Source organism: Aotus nancymaae, unplaced genomic scaffold, assembly GCF_030222135.1.
Source record: "Aotus nancymaae isolate 86718 unplaced genomic scaffold, 86718_ANA_hifiasm-v0.15.2.pri h1tg000041l, whole genome shotgun sequence".
NCBI lineage: Eukaryota > Metazoa > Chordata > Mammalia > Primates > Aotidae > Aotus > Aotus nancymaae.
This window is the reverse complement of record NW_026988455.1, coordinates 26,509,642-26,528,987: the sequence shown is the minus strand read 5'-3', so window position 1 is coordinate 26,528,987 and position 19,346 is coordinate 26,509,642. Positions and strand designations below refer to the sequence as shown.

Below are 19,346 nucleotides of genomic sequence, written 5' to 3'. Positions count from 1 at the left end.
ACCTCGTAAGTATATATATCTATTATGTACCAACAAAAATTGAAAATAATTTTTTAAAAAAGTTTTTGATTATGATTTATTATCCTTTTTATGTATTGCTGAAATTGATCTGCTAAAATTTTACAGAAAACTGTTTTTGATTTGTAGTTTTCCTTTCTTGAAATTTTTTTGTTTAGTTTTTGGTATCAGAGTAATGCTAGCCTTATAGAATTAGTTGAGAAGCAGTCTCCTCTTTTTAACTTTCTGTAACAGTTTGTTTAGAGCTGATATTTATTTCTTAAATGTTTGGTAGAATTTACCAGCGAAGACTTCAGGCTTGGAGTTCCCTTTCTGGGAAGATTTTTAAACTAAATATTCAATTAATTTAACAAATAGAGGTCGAAACGCGGGAAGGTGGGGCGGGGCCTCTGCTGATGGTCGGGAACTCTTGGGGAGGCGGCAACATTATTTCAAGTTGGCCAAATTGGCAAGAGCGAGAGGTATATGCGTTCCATCCCGACGCGGGGCCACGGTTCTGGGCCCTGCTTCCCCCTCCTTGGCCTCCGAGAGCCAAGGACCGTCTTCTGCAGGGTTTCTAGGTCCCTGCTCCAGGGCCGGGCAGACCCGAGTCGCTGGCGCTTCATGGAGAACTTCCAGAAGGTGGAAAAGATCGGAGACGGCACGTATGGAGTTGTGTACAAAGCCAGAAACAAGTTGACGGGAGAAGTGGTGGCGCTTAAGAAAATCCGCCTGGACACTGAGACCGAGGGTGTGCCGAGTACTGCCATCTGAGAGATCTCTCTGCTTAAGGAGCTTAACCATCCCAATATTGTCAAGCTGCTGGATGTCATTCACACAGAAAATAAACTCGACCTGGTTTTTTAATTTCTGCACCAAGATCTCAAGAAATTCTTGGATGCCTCTGCTCTCACTGGCATTCCTCTTCCCCTCATCAAGAGCTATCTGTTCCAGCTGCTCCAGGGCCTAGCTTTCTGCCATTCTCATCGGGTCCTACACCGAGACCTTAAGCCTCAGAACCTGCTTATAAACATAGAGGGGTCCATCAAGCTAGCAGACTTTGGACTAGCCAGAGCTTTTGGAGTCCCCGTTCGTACTTACACCCATGAGGTGGTCACCCTGTGGTACCGAGCTCCTGAAATCCTCCTGGGCTGCAAATACTACTCCACAGCTGTGGACATCTGGAGACTGGGCTGCATCTTTGCTGAGACGGTGACTCGCCGGGCCCTATTCCCTAGAGATTCTGAGATTGACCAGCTCTTCCGGATCTTTTGAACTCTGGGGACCCCAGATGAGTTGGTGTGGCCAGGAGTTACGCCTGATTGCAAACCAAGTGTCCCCAAGTGGGCCCAACAAGATTTTAGTAAAGTTGTACCTCCCCTGGATGAAGATGGACGGAGCTTGTTATCGCAAATGCTGCACTATGACCCCAACAAGCGGATTTCAGCAAAGGTAGTCCTGGCTCACCCTTTCTTCCAGGATGTGACCAAGCCAGTACCCCATCTTCGACTCTGATGGCCTTCTCAAAGCCCCCAGCCCTAATTTCACCCTCTCCTCCAGTGTGGGCTTGACCTGGCTTGGCCGTGGGCTATTTGAACTCAGGTGGGCCCTCTGATCTTGCCTTAAACACTCACCTTCCAGTCTTAGCCAGCCAACTCTGGGAATACAGGGGTGAAAGAGAGGGACTGGTAAAAATGAAAGAAGTTACAGTATTAGATGCACTTAAGTTAGCCTCCACTATCCTTTCTCCCTTCTCCTAATTATTGCTAAAGAGGGTTGGTATTTTTTTTAAAAAAAGCCTCCCTACACATTAGGTTCATTGTACCAATCTTTGAATGCCCCATAATGATTATTTCCAGTGTTTGGGATGACCAGGATCCCCAGCCTCCTAATGCCACAATTTTTGTAAAGGCCAAACGATAGCAGGGGCCTAAGTTGGAGCTTTTGAGAACCAAGGAAAACAAAACCACAGAGAGGAGTCTGTTCTAAGAATTCCTTTGAAAAAATAGATCCAATCAGTTTACACCCTAGTTAGTGTTTTGCCTCACCTAATAGGCTGGGAGACTCAACACTCAGCCCTGATGGGGCTGCAGAAGAAATGATTGGCCCCAGTCCCCATGTTTGTCCCTTCTACCGGCATGAGGAGTCTGGGAGGCCCTGGGACAGGGATTGTGCTTCATTCCAATCTATTATTTCACTGCGGCCTTATGAGGCAGGTGAAAGATGTTTGAATTTTTCTCTTCCTTTTGGTATTCTTAGTTCTTCAGTTTCCAGGGATTCCTGATCCCATTTTCCTCTGAAGTCTACCTTCTACCCCACAGGAGTGGAAGTTAGGGTTTAGGCATCATTTTGAGAATGCCGACACTTTTACAGGGCTGTGATTGAGTGAGGGCATTGGATAAAAATATTTCTTTAAAAGAAGGATGAACAATTATATTTATACTTCGGGTTTTATCCAATAGTAGGGTTGGCTTTTTTTTTTTTTTTTTTTTTTGTCAGAGTGGGTGGATTTGTTGGCATGTGCACCTTGGGGTTTTGTAATGACAGTGCTAAAAAAAAAAAAGCACTTTTTCTTTTATGATTTTGTCTCTGTCACCCTTGCCCTTACGTGCTCCTGCTATTAACGTTACTTGTAATTTAGTTTGTAGTTCATTTAAAAAATGTACCTAAAAAAAAATAATAGCGGTCTATTCAAGATAATTTATTTCTTTTGATTTCTACATGAGAATGTGTCTTTGAATAAATCTGTCCCTTTCATCTAAGTTGTCAAATATTCTTGACATAAAACTGTTTATGATATTACCTTATTAGGCTTTTAATACCAATAAATTCTTTAAAATTCTTATGCTGATAATTTGTGTCCTCTCTCCTCTCTCTCTCTCTCTCTCTCTCAGTCTCTGATTTGTTTGTTTTCTAATTATTCTGTTTAGAGATTTATCAATATCTTCTCAAAAAGCCACCTTTGGAGTTTATTGATTTTCTCTAATTTTTTTGGCTATTTCAGTGATTTATGGTCTGATCTTATTTCTTTTTTTCTGCTTAACTGAATTTGTCTTGCTCTTCTTTTTTTCTAGATTCCAAAGATGGAACCTGAGGTCATTTATTTGAAACCTTTTTTTCTAATATAATTATGGTGTGCTATAATTTTCCCTCTAAGTACTGCTTTAGCTGTGTTTCATAAATTTTAATGTTTTGTTTTTATCTTCATTCAGTTCAAAATACTTTTCAATTCCCCTTTTGATATCTTCTTTAACTAATGGATTATTTAGAAATGTATTGTTTAGTTTCCAAATACTTGGAACTAGTTGGGACAAATAGTATTCTAGTACCTGCTTTCTGGGTTTGCTTTCTAATTTAATTTTATTTTAGTAAGATAGCATGCTTTGTATAACATGAATCCTTCAGATTTTTGAGACTTATTTTATAGCATAGAATACAGTTTAACCTGGTGAGTGTTCTGTCTACACTTGAAAAAACAAATGTGTTCTGTTATTGAGTGAAGCAGCAGTCACTGGCACGATAAGGTGTCAATGAGATAAAGTTCAATAACAGTGCTGTTCAAGTGTTCCATAACCTTACTAATTTTCTATCTGTTTGTTCTACCAATTATTAAGAGAGAGACTGTGGATTTTTCTTTATCTTTACAGTTACATCAGATTTTGCTTTAAGTATTTTGAAGCTCTAGTCTTTGGTGCCTAAATGTTTAGAGCTGGTTATGTCCTCCTGAGAAATTGACACCTTTATCATTATGAAATGATCATATTTATCTTAGTATCAATGGAGATATTCTTTACTGTAAAATCTACTTTGATATTAATTTAGTCACTACCGGGTGTTTTTTTTTAAACTAGCATTAGCATTGCATTTTTTTCCATTTTGACTTTTAATCTTTTTATATTTTTACTTTGAAATGCATTAGATGGTTCTCTACATTAGCTATTGGGAACAGGCAGCTTTAATTCTGTGTCAATTCTGGGCATGATTTCCTGTAATCCTTCTAGGTAGCTCTTTCCCCAGCCTGTTTCCTCAAATGTATGCACTGATTAGTCCTAAACTGAATACTACAAATTTGCAGAATTTCCCATATACAGCTCTTCCCTCTCTGGTACTCCACGCTGTGAAATCTAACAACCTTGGCTTCCCCAGGCTTGCAGCTAAGTCTTCTCAACTCAAGACCACTAGATTCTGCCTGGGTTCCCTCTCCCTACACTGTAGTCTAGAAACTTTTCCACACAATAAGTTGGGGTAGTTGTAGGGCACCGTTCATTTGTCTCCCATTTCCAGGATCATTATCTTTCATTATCTGGTAGCCTATGTATTGAGTGCCCTTTTTAAAAAATAGATTTTCATCTGATCCTTTTGTTATTTCAAGCAGTAGGGTAAGTTATTTCATCTTGACCAGAAGTAAAATCTCTCAATCTTCTTTTTAACATTTTCTAGTACATAGAACCTCAGATGCCAAGTAAATCAAACGTGTTTTTAATTTTTGAAATTCTGAATGACTATAATCTATTAGCAACAGGTATAAAGTTTAAGATATACTGATGCAGTTCTGAATTCACAAATATGCTCTAAAATGTTTTCCTTTTAATCATATGAAGTATGTGATTGAAATTCTGAAGCATTGCTTTGTTCATTGTACCAGTCTGATTATTTTCCTCATATAAGGAGTAAACTACATTGAGCTAAAAGGAAAGAGTTTTTCTTCTTTTTTTTTTTTTTTTCTTTTTTTGGTTAACTAATGCAATGACTTTAAAAATTAAATTGTTAAATGTAACTTAAATTCACACTCAAAGAAATCAGTACTGATACCTCCCTGAGTTAGAAATACTTTCAATTCTTTTTTACCTTGATGCTTAAAAACTTGTGAACTATATAAATTTGATGAAGAACATTTTCATGAAATGGTGAAAAGAACACTTCCAAGAACAATTTTCAGTCTTTATCTCTTGGATTTTCAGCGTTTAGGGATGACGGATACTTGCCTCTAGTGACTCTACAGCTCTGTACCCTGCACCAGTTACTAATGCTCAACAAATGCCGACAAAAAAATAAAAATAAAAATAAATTCCCTTTTGTTGCCCACCTAAAAAAAAAATCAATCAGAGTGCAATCCGAGCAAGCTTATGATTTTAGTCAGTGCTGCCGAAGGCTTTAATCTCAGGGCATCAGGTGTTAGGCCAAAGAGATTAAATCCACCCAGGACCTCACAGCAATTGACTTGGTTTTTAAAAACACAGCATTACAAGGAGAATGCAGCCTTGGCTGAATTTCAGATTTGTTCGTCTTTTGTTGATTTATTTTGGGAAGAAAGGTATTAGATTAAACAATGTCAAGAACGTTCTTGAAGGGAAAAGGAATGCATAAATTGGCAACTCAGAGCTGCGGGACAGGAGAGGACAGGGTGGCAGAAGAACTGACCCTCCACACCTGGCTCCATGTTGGGGAGAGATCCAGGCTTGGCTCAACGTTGTCAGGCTCTGGGCCATTTGAAACTCACCCAGCAACCACATAGACAGATGTGGAGGGACAAGAGAAATCAGACATGGCCCAGGTCATGCAAGCAAATGGCACTGGAACAAGCCATGGGCAAGCTAGATGCAGAGGAGAGAGACGGTCTCAGGGCAAAGTTGGGGGACAAGGGGCTAGGCTGGTGGAGGAAAAGCCTCCTCACTGCTGGGTCATTCACTTCAGCAGCATTAGCCGCATTTCTCCTGGCGACCAGGCACTGTGCCCTTGACTGGAGGCGAGAATGAGCAGGAGTCAGTCCCTGACTCAGGGAGGTCACCACTAAGGGAAGGAATTTCTGGGAGACAACTGTGCCCTCTGAGATCCAGTCACCTGTTGCTGGTGTAGGGAAATGCAGTGTGAAGCTGCAGGCATCAACAGAAAAATCCGGTGTGGGTTTTGAGGGCATGTCTCCCTGGCATTTCTCCTGTTCTGAAAAGTCGCTACTCCATTCCCCAAGCCCTATGCTTTCTTTTTTGACCCTGTCTCTCTCTTTCTGTTTCACACTTACATGTACACACACACAAGCACACTCTACCATCCAAAAGAGTCATAAACAACTAGCTCTGATAAAAGGTGATCTCCATAGCAGTGCAAAAATGTCTTCTGTCTGAAAAAAAAAAAAAAAGAGGTGATCTCCAAAAGCGGCATGGGAAGGTTGGTGGTGAACAGAAGGAGGAAAGAAGGGACAGAGAAGTTTCTGGAAAGGAGAGAGCTGAGTACAATTTTTTTTTTTAAGATGGAGTTTTACTCCTGTTGCCCAGGCTGGAATGCAATGGCGTGATCTTGACTCACGGCAACCTCCATCTCCTGGGTTCAAGAGATTCTCCTGCCTCAGCCTCCTGAATAGCTGGAATTACAGACGCCCACCACCACGCCTGGCTAGTTTTGTATTTTTAGTAGAGACGGGGTTTCACTGCATTGGCCAGGTTGGTCTCGAACTCCTGACCTCAGGTGATCCATTCATCTCAGCCTCCCACCGTGCTGGAATTACAGGCATGAGCCACTGTGCCCAGCAAGTATACTTTTTAAAAGAATGAAATGTATGAAGCAGTTAGAGGAGGAGAGTTAGGAGAACAAGGAAAGGAGAGAAAGCTACGTGGTCAAAGGCTCCAGGGTGTGGAAAGGCCTAGAGCGTCCTGCAGGACGGAAGCCTTCAGGTGGCAGGGAGTGGCTGGCAAAGAGCTGAGAGGTGGGGTGGGCTCTGGGAGGCTCCAGGCTTTACAAGCTTATGAGGCCTGGGGCTTCTTCATCCCAGGAAGAATGAGGTGCTGGAAAGTGCCCTCCTGAGCTTTTGAAAGCCGGTTATATGGAGAACAGAGCGTCACATAGGGAGTGACAGAAACTAAGAAAATCAATAAAAAGTTACTACAGGGCGGGTGTGGTGGCTCACGCCTGTAATCCCAGCACTTTGGGAGGTCAAGGCAGGCAGATCACTTGAGCCCAGGAGTTCAAGACAAGCCCAGGCAATGTGGCGAAACCCCATCTCTACTAAAAATACAAAAATCAGCCAGGGTCGGTAGCGTGTGCTCGTAATCCCAGGCAGTCTGAGGTTGGAGAATCGCTTGAGCCTAGAAAGCAGAGATTGAAGTCAGCTGAGATCACGCCACTGTGCTCCAGACTGGGCAAGAAAGCCAGGCCTCGTCTCAAAAATAAAAAAGTTACTGTATTAGTCCAGGCAAAAGACATCGATGGCTTTGCACATTCCAGAATATTCCTGGCATGAGAATTTTATGAGAACATGAAATTAGAACTCACATATTGGTGTTCATACACTAACAGAATTAGGAGATTCTCTACAGGGATTCCCTCTGATTCCTCCCAACCCCACCTTTCACAGAGAAAATGTATTGTTTACTGTAGCTTTAAATTGTTCAGAAATTTTACATGTTTACTTTTCACAACACCTAGCAGGGACACGGGCAGAGAGAAGGTGGTTAAGAGATAGCATCACCCTTAGAGAAAGGCAACGCTGGATAAAATACAACTGCGTGGCCTACTCTTGTTCCCTGCACGTGCAAACGTCACAGTCCCCTCTAAGTCCCCTCAAGCGCTGTGAATGAAATCAGGGAGTGACACAAGCATCTTAACCTCCAGGCGGGGCAGGGACCCAGCCCACTGAGTGTATTCCCCAGAGACAGAGGCTCCTCCTCTGCTTGGTCCCCATAGCTGGAAATACAGAGATAAAACCAAATGTAAATAATGAGCCTGTTATTTGGGCATTAGTCTCCACTTTGAAAATACACTGAAACTATTTCCGAGATAAGAACTGAAAGCCTGAGCTGAACCCCTGCACTGTCTTGAATAACTGCGAGGGACGCTAGAGCCAGGGTCCCCTTCCGTGAAAGATTACAATTACAATTACTCCCATACCTGTGTTTCACAGGTGGTTTTCAAGAGGGCAGTGAGTGAAAAAACACCATGGGTGAGATGATATGTAAATATAAAATATTAACAAAGAAATACAGTAACACAGTATTTGACTTAAACAATTATGAAAGGATTTCCTTTACCAATAGCCAATACATGATACGTGTTAAGATAACACGGCATTGGCCGGGCACAGTGACTCACCCCTGTAACCCCAGCACTTTGGGAGGCTGAGGTGGGTAGATCACTTGAGGCCAGGAGTTCAAGACCAGCCTGCCCAACATGGTGAGACCTGGTCTCTACTAAAAATACAAAAAGTACTTGGGAGGCTGAGGCAGGAAAATTGCTTGAACCTGAGAGACGGAGATTGCAGTGAGCTGAGATTGAGCCACTGCACTCCAACCTGGGCAACAGAGTAAGACTCCATCTCAAAATAAATAAATAAATAAGTAAAAATATAGAAAAAGTAAGCCACAAGTGGTGGCACACACCTGTAGTCCTAGCTACTCAGGAGGCTGAGGCAGGAGAATCTCTGGAACCTAGGAGGTGAAGGCTGCAGCGAGACAAGATGGTGTGAATGCATTCTAGCCTGAGCAACAGAGCGAGACTCCATCTCAAAAAATAAATTAATAAATAACATGGCCTCTTATTTTTTGGGTGGTTCTCACTTCCTTCTCTACTTTGTCTCTGTGTCTATTTTTAAATCGCCGAAAATCATTCTGAGGCACCGAGTGATCATCTGAGGATGTCTGCTACTGTTTTTCACAGCCATCTGCCATCTTTGCTGGCTCTTCATGTTTTCCCTGGACTCTTTTTACCCTATCTTAGAACTCATTTGAGCCTCAGCGTCTACCTGAGATAGAAACGTGTTGTCTTAGGACAAGCTCTACTTGAGGAAGGAATTCAGGCCACAAGGAGCCTCTGAATGCCTCAGCCTGCTCATCCCGGGGTAAGCACAGCCCTGGCTGTGATTCAGAGCTCTCCTAAAAGTATAACTGTCCAAGGAGTTCACCTTGCCTCCTGCCTAGACAGAGCTGATTCATCAAGACAGGGGAATTGCAATAGGGAAAGAGTAATTCACATAGAGCTGGCTGTGCGGGAGACCGGAGTTTTATTATTACTCAAATCAGTCTCCCTGAGCACTTGGGGAGCAGTTTTTAAGGATAACTTGGTGGGTGGAGGAAAGCCAGTGCACTAGGAGTGCTGATTGGTCAGGGATGAATCTGAGGAAGTCAGTTGTCTTCTTACACTGAGTCAGTTCCTGGGTGGGAGCCACAAGGACAGCTTGGAGAAGCAAGATGGAGTTAGTTAAGTTCAATCTCTTTCACTGTCTCAGTCGTAAGTTTGCAAAAGCAATTTCAAAAGCTGGAATTGTTAGTTGGCTTCTCATCTGCATGTCTACTTTGGTGGCTAAAAAATTTCCAGAGCTTAGCAGCTTTCCTCACTTTTGTTGGACACCTTGCTCATCCCACAAGTGGTTCTGCAAATATAATTTTTACTTAAGTAATCTGCTTTCCTTGGAAACTACAGCATTATTGAGGGAGCAGATGTCTCGAAAGTTCCTAGAGGAGAGCTCATCCCGAGGCTGAGCACGACCCTGAAGCATGAAAGCCCGACATTGCTGCACAGTACCGGCTTGCGCTCATGACAACCTCAGGTTCAAGATCAACAGTGAGATTTAGGGAAGGCCTTGTTTTGTTTTGGTGTGTAGTTAAGCATCACTCCCGTTGAGGAGTTTGACACACATACACTAGAGGAATACAGAGAGTTGAAGGTAGATATGCAGGTATGCAAAGTATGTGGAGATACAGCAGCAAGGTCAAAAACATCACTGGGGTCCAAACTCAAATGTCTTCACAGCCTTTCAAGGAACATAAATGTGTAAATGGGGTGGGTCGGGGGGAGAGGGCAATAGGAAGAGATAAGACCTGCAGGGAAGTGGAGAGCATATTCTTTGCCCAAAGTCTTCAGATTTCCCTGATTTTAAATTCATACTTTGAGACATATCTGCAGGCAACAGAGGCTTGAAGATGACAGCCTGAGACATCCTGATTCTGTCACGCTGCCAGAACATTGCTTCCTCTACTGCTGTTGTTGGCACTAAACCACACTGCCCAGACTGCCATCCAATTAGTAACAGGAATTTTGAATTAAGTGAGGGTGAGGTACAAATAGATGTCACTCATTCATGCCCACCATCACAGGAGATGCAAGCTTCATAAAACAAATTCATGCCCTCAACCAGCTAGGGAACAATGCGGGGGCATAGGGTTTGTAAATAAGGGCCAGATTACAAAGCAGTGCTGGATCAATGTAAACAAAAATACCCATCACAGGGTGTCAGAGTATAATGGATTCTTTCCAGATGTGGCCAACTACAAAAACATTACAAAAATATTTGGGGCTGGGCACAGTGGCTCACACCTATAATCCCAACCACTATGAAATGCTGAGGTGGGAAGATTGCTTGAGCCCAGGAATTCAAGACTAGCCCCGGCAACACAGAGAGACCACATCTGCACAAAAATAAAAGAAATTAGCCGAGCATGGTGGTAAAAGAGGATTGCTTAAGCCTAGTAGTTCAAGATTGCAGTGAGTTCTAATCATGCCGTTATACTGCAGCCTCAGCAGCAGAGTAAGACTCTCTCCCTCCCACCTCCAAAATTGGGATTTTTACTATGCTTAAAAAGTAAGTAGAATTTTAGAGATAGAGTTGTGTAAGGTCAGTCTTCTCATTTATTGCAAAAAAAAATTATTTTCAGGCATTAAAATTACGAATGGACATTCACGCTGCTTCCACAGATCAACTGAGCTTCTCTATGGAGCTTGATAAAGATGATGAAGAGAGTTATTGAAAAAGGTTTCCAAAGTCTGGAATGAAATCTAGAAATGGCTTCTAGGAGCACAGATGATCCAGATTAAATAAAATAGACAAAGCTGTGTGGACCAGCTCCTCTCTGTCACTGTGAAATCTGCCAGAGAACCCAGACACCACTCCTGATCTCCCAGCTACAACAGCAGTACCAACAGCTTGGATAACTCATCCCGAGGAGAGTCTAAACCATCCAGAAAGGATAGATCTGTCAAAATATTTTTGTAAGCCTGGCAATTTTGAGCTGCTTATTAATAGGTTTTTTTCCAACTCAATTTGCTGTGCAAAGTTCCTTAATTAACCTTCCAACAATACTTCATTTTGGTTGGAGTTTAAATCTTCACATAATAAATAGAATTCCTGGTATAGCTACCATCTGAGGGCCTCTGAATGATTCACACGTAACATCCTGTCTTCATCATTATAACTGTGAGGGTTCTTGGATTGCAAGCAACCAAAACCAGATCAAACTAATTTAAGTAAAAATAGATTTTATTGGCTCATAGAATGGGAAGCAAGGCTACAGAAACAGATCTTATGAGGGAGTAAGAGCTAAATATTAGTCTCTCTGGGGTAATACCTTTGAATGAATGAGCATTAATTGCTTTTAATCTCTGCCTAACACTCAGCTTTCACGGGGAGAATGTGACCGAACTTGGGTCACATGCTTACCTCATGGTAGGTAAATGGGAAATACCTTGGACACCAGTCCCATCAGCATTATACATTTTATTTTCCAAAGGGAAACTGAGGTGCAATTTTGGAAGGAGAGAGGATGGATCCCTCACACTCAAAAACAATGGAGCATCATGTGTAACTGCAGTATCATGAGAATTATGATGCCCATATTACCTTTGGAAAAAGGTAAGATTTTCGAGTGTTTTATCAGTTGGAGCAATGTTATGTTCAGTTGCTGCCTAGAAATCATCCAGCTCTGTGACCATTACCCTGAGCTAACTTACAGAATTGTACGCTATAAGGACAGTAACACAAGTGTGGAGCGCACCGCAAGCCTGGTCGCATGCTGAGCGCCTCTGCCCACCAAAAAATTAAATAAATAAATAAATAAAAAAGGACAGTAACACACCATGGAGTCACTATCTTCAGAATAAGATGATGCTTTCAAACATTAGTGAATCTTCCTAGCATTCAAAGACAATTTGGGTGAATTTCAAGGAGCAGACAAGGAAAAGAAAAATATTAACAATAAGCTTTTTCTGATATTTTTGACATGAAATTTGAGGGAAATTAACATCTCTTGAAAACTCCTCTTCATGTCTTTTCAGCTTTCTGTTGGTTTTAGACTCATGTCATGCATCATTTGTCTTTAGCTTTATCTTCTGTCACCAGGAGCGCTAGTAGGATATGTTGTGCTTTTGATTAAAACGGAGATCATTATATTTAAGTATAAAATGTTGGAAAATCTTTTAAAAGCAGAATGATCTCCCTAGCAGAGTGGTGGTTTCCTTTCTCCAGAAAGTTGCCAGCTAAAGACAACGCTGGTCAGACGACAGCAGTCGTGTGTTGTGTCACGAAAGGCCAGATCACGTAACCTTCATGTCCATTTCAATAAAAAGATTCTATAGTTCTAATCTGTTTAATGCCAATGTGGAATTTCAAAACACAGCCTGACAGTCAAAGAAAAGGACTTACGTTTCAGAGGGTATCAACAATTCTACCTGAAAATAGCTTAAATCTTTTTAAAAATCAACCTGATGAGGCTGATAAGCTGGATTTATTTATGGAAATCATAAATAATGGAAAGCATGATGTGTTTCTCCTGCAAGATAGGATGTTGTTTTTAGCCAGTGTATTAGTCAGGGTTCTCTAGAGGGACAGAACTAATGGAATAGATATATATATAAAGGGGAGTTTATTAAGTATTAACTCACATGATCACAAGGTCCCACTATAAGCCGTCTGCAGGCTGAGGAGCAAGGAAAGCCAGCCTGAGTGAGTTCCAAAACTGAAGAACTTGGAGTCTGATGCCCGAAGGCAGGAAGCGTCCAGTGGTAGGCTAGGCCAGTCTCTCTTTTCACATTTTTCTTCCTGCTTATATTCTAGCTTCACTGATTAGATGGTGCCCACCCAGATTGAGGGTGGGTCTGCCTTCCTCAGCCCACTGACTCAAATGTTAATCTCCTTTGGCAACACCCTCACAGACACACCCAGGATCGATACTTTGTATCTTTCAATCCAATCAAGTTGACATCGAGCATTAACCATCAGAGCCAGGCTTCTTGAGCAGTTGAAGCAAGTGATTCTAACCAAAATAAGAATTTTCAAATTGAAAATGACTTAATTGTTAATGGTATTTCTAAGTTCTTTATTTATACTTTGAAGTCATAGAACAGCATGATAGTATATTGAAGTATTATCAATTGCACTAAAACAGACATCCAAGACCAGCAAAAATGGATTGGGAACATAAAAATTGTATGGGGTTATGAAAAAAGGAAAATAAAAGCCCATAAAACTGCTTTTAAAAACAAGCCCATAAATCGTTACATTTAGTGATAAAGTATCTTTTAATACGTAAAATTAAAATCCTTTCTAAATGAGCTGAAATGCTGACTAAATAACAGCAACTGAGATTCATGCATTACCGTCACTATCAAACTGGTAATTCTAGAGAAGTAGGAGGAGTCGAAGCTCTTCAGAGGATCCTAGATCTTCAATTATTTTTTAAAATGCCCAGTGAATGAGAGCAATCAAAGACTGTCAATAAGAGCTGGTTAAATCAATCATGAGGTATGCATTCAGTGATATACCCCGCAGCCATAAAAAAGAATGATGGAGTCCATCATGCCTTGATATAGAAATCAAGGTGTAGATCAATTTATATTAGCTGCCATTTGAGAGAAAAGAAAAATAAATCAGAGAATGTTTACACATCTATGTTGATGTGTAACATTGATTGTTTGTTGATGTTGATGTTGATGAACATTGATTGTTCCTGAAGGCCACATCAGAAACTGATAAAATTGGTTGCTTCTGAAGGGAGTTGGGTAGCTGGGGAACCAGACTGAACGAAGACTTTTGCTACATACCTTTTTTTTTTTTCCTCTCTCTCTCTTGGATTAAGTCAATGCAAATATACTACTTATTTAAAACATAAAATTCGTTTTTAGATTTCTTTTTTTTTTTTTTTTGAGACGGAGTTTCGCTCTTGTTACCCAGGCTGGAGTGCAATGGCGCGATCTCGGCTCACCGCAACCTCCGCCTCCTGGGTTCAGGCAATTCTCCTGCCTCAGCCTCCTGAGTAGCTGGGATTACAGGCATGCGCCACCATGCCCAGCTAATTTTTTTGTATTTTTAGTAGAGACGGGGTTTCACCATGTTGACCAGGATGGTCTCGATCTCTTGACCTCGTGATCCACCCGCCTCGGCCTCCCAAAGTGCTGGGATTACAGGCGTGAGCCACCGCGCCCGGCCCGTTTTTAGATTTCTTAATCTATTAGATTCCTTCTAATAATAGATGATATTGGCTGGGCACAGTGGCTCACACCTGTAATTCCAACACTTTGTGAGGCTGAGGTGGGCAGATCACTTGAGATCAGGAGTTCAAGACCAGCCTGGCCAACATGGTGAAACCCCGTTATTAAATCCAGAATTACTTGGTAGTGCCATCAAATGGAATTTGGTCAGTTTGGTAGAGTACACAAATATTAAAGTGGTGATTGGTATCAACCTTCAACAACACCTATTAAGCAACAGTTTCTTTAAGCCTCTATTAAGAACATACCACACTCAAAAAAACTAGGTGGTCAAGAGCAAATCTGTTGCTGCTGAACAGAGGGCCAAAGGAAGAGAGTTTTTCTTTTTATTCTTTGTGCCAAAATACGATCCAAATGCAGTGTGCACAAATGTCAGAATCAGGTGTGTAAGATGCACTCTTATTTTCTATAATTCAACCTAATTTCTATTGGGAGCCCTCCCTGTCCTTTGCCAAAATTCAATATTCTCCCTTTCTTTCCAAGAATGTCATCTAAGTTCTAGGAAGCCTATGTTGTGCCCAGGGACTGAGGCAAGAGAGGGAGGTGGCATCTGGTGCTATGTCTGTCCATGAAGGCACCTGTTCAGATGGCCAGTGCCCCTCCTGGTCCCCCATTCAGGTGTATGGTCTATGTCTTCTAAGAGAATCTCCAAGACCCCAAAATACGTAAGCTCTGGCATTTCCCCTCTGGTTCTTCCTTTCACCCCTCTGGGCTGCCTTACAGTCCAAGGCATCTTTTCCTCTTTTGGGAAGCCTTGTCGTTATTCATCCTCATTTCTGCCATATCTTCCGTCTGTCTGTCTTGTGTCCTTTCTACTCCCTTGCTAGTCTGTTAAAATTCAAATACCAAGAATATATTTCTTCGTTTTCCTTGAATTTTTATCTTTTGCATGAAAATCCCCCTGAAAATGAGAAGTTCCGTCACTCCAGGGGTTCTCAAATTTTGCTGCACATTAAAATCCTCTGGAGTGCTTTTCAAAAATACCCATATTTGGGCAGGGCCTGAAGAAATACTGATTTACTCAATCTGAGGGTGAGGCCCAGATAGGATTTATTTGTAAAAACTTTCCAGGTGGTTCCAATTCATGGTCAGTTTGAGAAGTAGTGAGCACTTAATTAAGGGGAAATGCAAAGAAAAGAAAAAAGGAAATACTGGGAAAAGAAAACTTTGGTTAATATTTTATAAAATTGTGCAATCATAAATGTATCAACATTATGCAATCATACTTAAATACTAGAAGATGGAACAGTCCTTGAAAATGAATTGAATGTCAGTGTGAATACGTTAGAGGAAAACTATGGAAACCTTACATACCACAGGCATCTAATAACTTTTTTCCTTTTGGAGGTTCAGGATATCTGAATGCTTAGCAAATCCTGGCATGGTAATTGGAAATCCTTGTTTTCCACCTTACATATTTCAGCTGTCTTACATTTTTTCCTAAAGTCCAGCAGCCGGTTAGGACTAAGCTAGCTGAGGTTCTCATGGAAAGAAGACAGTTCTGGCTTGCTTTACATTGCAAGAACAGGCTTGCAAAAACAAATAAAATACTAATGTCCACTAAAAAGAAAAATTTATGGATCCAAAATCCAAAGAGCTTCAGGATGGGCACAGCGTGGCCCTTTGTCCCATGCTCTCAGAAAAGTAAGAGCCCTGTCGCATGTGTATAAGGCCACACCCAGCTTCTTTCTCTGGAGAGGCCCCGGGACCTTGAACTCTCAGGAAATCCCAAGGTCCTGACCTTTCAATAGAGAATTCAAGAGCACAGCAGTCTTGCTCAGAATGAATCAGTCCAGCAAAGGGTTTATTTCTTGAGCAATTAAATCTCATGATTAGAAAAGATATCAGTGTTCAGTTAGAGGCAGGTGTTCAGAATGTGAGCTGCAAATCCTGGCTCCACCATGCGCCAGCTGTGTGACCTTGAGCATGTTACTGACACTCTCTGTGCCTCATTGGCCATGTGTATAAAACAAGGATAATAATGGAACCTTCTCACTAGAGTTTTCATGAGAATTGAATGAAAAAATATTGATAAGAGCCCTCATATGGAAAGCCCTCGGTAAATGCTAGTTAATACGATCTTTTACTTAGTTACATGGATGATTCCCATCTACAACATGCCTAAGAAATGATACAGATCGCTGTAAAAAGCAATAAGTAATAAGACAGGACTATAACACCAAGAGAGCAAAAAAGACAAAGAGGGGACCACGTAGTATTTCCAAGCTAGCATTACAATAGATCTAGCAGTAAGAGTGGCCCTCCTAACCCCAGCAGTTAGTAGCCCTCCACTTGCTCCTTGGCACATTATACCGAGATCACTGTTGTGGTCCATCTAAGGGCAGGGAGTCCATTTGCTCATCTTTGTTCCTCTATAGCCAGGCTCTTCATATGTGCCCACTACTTAGATGTGGAACTGAACTGCAATAGTCACTCCTTATCCAGAGAGGATATGTTCCAAGATCCCCACCGGACGCCTGAAACCATGGGTAGTACTAAACCCTATATATTCCATGGTTTTTTTCCTATACATACATACCTACGATAAAGTTTAATGTGTAAACTAGGCACAAAGATGAACAACATAACTAAAAATAAAATAGAACAGCTATTACAGCATGCTGTAATAAATGTCATGTGATAAATTTGAGCGCTTTCACCTTTCCACCTGAAGGAAGGATTTTACAGCTTCTCTTTGACATATCTGAATCATCAGCATCACTATTCTTGTGCTCTGATTAGGAAAAATCAAGGTGACTTGAGCACCAGCACTGTGACACCACGACAGTCGCTCTGATATCCCAGACGGCTAAGTGACTTGTGAGCGAGAAGCACAGACAGCATGGAGACGCTGGACAAATGGATGATGATTCACATCCTGGGCAGGACAGCGTGAGATTTCATCATGCTACTCAGAACAGCATGCAATTTAAAGCTTATGAATTGTGTTATTTCTGGAATATTCCATTGAATATTTTTGGACTGCTGTTGACTGAAAGTAACTCAAAGGGCAGAACGTGAAGCCTTGGATAAGGAGAGACTATTGGAATCATCTTGTTTTCCCTTGCAGTGACCCAGCCCTTGTCTAAACTTGCGGAAAAAATGGAGAATGGTTGAAGGGAGCAGAGTAGGGGCTGCTCCGCTTTAGACAGTGACAAGCACTCAGTACTGACAGGAGCTCCAAATCGTACATCTCAGAGCCATTCCATGCCTGTCACCAAGCAGGCTGGTAGAGTGTCATCCACCGCCCCTCCAGGTCCTGCCCCCTTTCAGGCCCCTCCCTGAGTGTTCCAGAATTTTCCTGAAGGCGCAAAGCCCTGCAGGCATCTCCTCCCCGATCCGTTCTCCTGGAGGACTCTGCTAATGCTCTTTCTTCCTCTCCTTCTCAAGACTCTCAGGAAGCCCAAAGAGTTCTTTCCTCAAAGGGTGGAGCAGATCCCCAAGGGGAGCACTGCCAAGAGTTCTATACCCGATGCAAGACAGCTGTGGCTTTTATATAATTACCAACTTAATGATCCGTAAAATTCACTTTTTAAAGTAAGAAAAGGGATTTTGAAAGTCTTTGAATCTTACTCACATGGTAAAATATACATTATGTAAAAAGAATAATGTGACAATAGGTCCAAGGGGGTTAGCAATTATTATTACTCACTGGGGCATGGTTTTTCACTTTTCTTCTCACCCTTGCAGTCTGGAGCTTTCCTCCCCCAGAAGTGTAGTGTTTGCACACTGGTAAGTGATACCCCGAAACCCAACCCTGAGTCTAACGGAAGTCGTGGAGACAAACTGTGCCAAGAGCACATGAATCACAATCAGTTTAAGAAACAAAACAAAACACCCACCTACATATTAACTGTCTCACTCTTTCCCTTCTGAGAACATGGAGACAGTCTGAAGCATCACCTTCTTGGATGTGCGGCTTCACGGCCTGGCCTTGGTCACAGTTGCTAACAGATCCTGCCAGGTTCCACGATCAAGGACCACCTCGGGCAATGCTTGGTCAAAACTCACTTCTGCACAAGCTGTATATGAGTTATCATCAGTGTGCTTTCTTACAATGATAGGAAGAATAAAGGAGAATGAGAAAGACTATTAAGAGGAAATAGTATGGGGCCTTTGGTAATGTCTCCCTTCCTTCCTTTTCTTTTTCTTCCTTTTCTTTTTCTTTCTCTCTTCTCTCCTTCCTTCCTCCCTCTTTTTCTTTTCTTTTTTTTCTTTTTCTTTCTTTCTTTCTCTCCTTTCTTTCCTTCTTTCTTTCTTTCTCTTTCTCTCTTTGTTTCAGCAGAGTCTTGCTCTGTTCCCCAAACTGGAGTGCAGTGGCACAATCACAGCTCACTGCAGCCTTGACCTCCTGGACTCCATGGATCCTCCCACCTGAGACTCCCAAGTAACTAGGCCTACCCGTGCATGCCACCATGCCCAGCTAATTTTTATAGAGACAAGGTTTCATCATGTTGCCCACGCTGGTCTCAAAGTGCTAGGATTACAGGCACGAGCAGCCGTGCCCACTGCTTTTGACAATTTCTAACAACCACCCATTGATTGATGTTTCTGTTTTCTGTTGCTGTGTAATAAGCCAATCCAAACTTAGTAGCATAAAACTGCAGCAATCTTCATGAGGAAGAAGAGGAGAGGAAGGAAGAGGAGGAAAACCTCTGATGTTTTCATGGGTTTATTGGGCTCAGCTGGACAGATCTCACTCAGGATATCTCATGAGGTCACTATCAGATGCAGACTAGGCTGGGGTCTTCTCAAAGGCTTCCTCACTCCCATGTCTGGCAGCTGGCTGGGAACAAAGCTGGGACTGCTGGCCAGACACCTGCACATGGCTCTCCAGGCATCCCTAGCATCCTCCACAGGCAGTTGGGCTCCAAGAGCAAGTATCCTGGGAAACAAAACCAGGGGAATGTCACCATTTATGACCAACCTCTGTGGTCATGCATTTCTAACACGTTCTATTAATTAGGAGCAAAGGAAAGGGAATTAGATCCTTGATGGGAGGCGTGTTAAAGAACACACAGGTGGGTTTTCAATCCACTGCAAGTAGTATTGCCACGTTCTTCCTTCTTTATGGCTTTCAAAACCATAATTAAACAATAAAA

The 19,346-nt window shown here is 42.0% G+C and overlaps 1 pseudogene; it reads left to right on the top strand.

The window, feature by feature from the left end:
* Window positions 1-621: 621 nt before the first annotated feature.
* On the top strand, window positions 622-1,559 carry LOC105725228 (cyclin-dependent kinase 2-like; annotated as a pseudogene).
* The last annotated feature ends 17,787 nt before the right edge of the window (window positions 1,560-19,346 follow it).